This window comes from Bubalus bubalis, chromosome 11 (assembly GCF_019923935.1).
Source record: "Bubalus bubalis isolate 160015118507 breed Murrah chromosome 11, NDDB_SH_1, whole genome shotgun sequence".
Classification (NCBI taxonomy): Eukaryota; Metazoa; Chordata; class Mammalia; order Artiodactyla; family Bovidae; genus Bubalus; species Bubalus bubalis.
The window spans coordinates 18,740,465-18,741,152 of NC_059167.1; the positions used below are offsets into that span (position 1 = coordinate 18,740,465).

The window sequence follows — 688 nt, forward strand, 5'->3', positions numbered from 1 at the left end:
AGCGGATGTTGGCAATTCGATCTCTGGTTCCTCTGCCTTTTCTAAAACCAGCTTGAACATCTGGAAGTTCACAGTTCATGTATTGCTGAAGCCTGGCTTGGAGAATTTTGAGCATTACTTTACTAGCATGTGAGATGAGTGCAATTGTGTGGTAGTTTGAGCATTCTTTGGCATTGCCTTTACATACATTTGCTTTAATGGTAGACAATGACATTTAATTTAGTTTAACTTACATTTCCATGACTTTCTCCAGTGAAGGTGATTATCTCATCCTACAACTATTATCTGAACCTGTTCCCCACCAATCCAATAAAACTACATCTACTTTTTTACTCCTTTCGTATTTAATACCTCTGACCACTACCTTTTTTCCTTTTGACTACGCCACACGGCTTGTGGGATCTCACTTCCCTGACTGGGGATTGAACCCAGGTCACAGCAGTGAAAGTGTGAAATCCTAACCACTAGACCACCAGGGAATTCCCTGACCACTGCCTTTAACAATTCCTTCTTCCTTGGTTTCCTTGTCCCAGGTTCTTCCTCCTACAACACTGCTTCCTCCTTCTCAGTCTCCTTTGAATGGTCCTCTTCTTATTCTCACGTCTTAGAATGTTGTTCGTCCTCAGTGTCCTGTTGCAAGCCTTCCTCCCTTCTTACTGTAAGTGATTCCGCAGCTGACTCATCTACT

The 688-nt window shown here is 42.6% G+C and overlaps 1 non-coding gene across 1 annotated transcript; it reads right to left on the minus strand.

Moving 5' to 3' along the window:
- Positions 1 to 407: 407 nt before the first annotated feature.
- Positions 408 to 479, minus strand: TRNAE-UUC. Its single transcript has one exon. It is a non-coding gene; the product is annotated as a tRNA-Glu (tRNA).
- Positions 480 to 688: the final 209 nt, after the last annotated feature.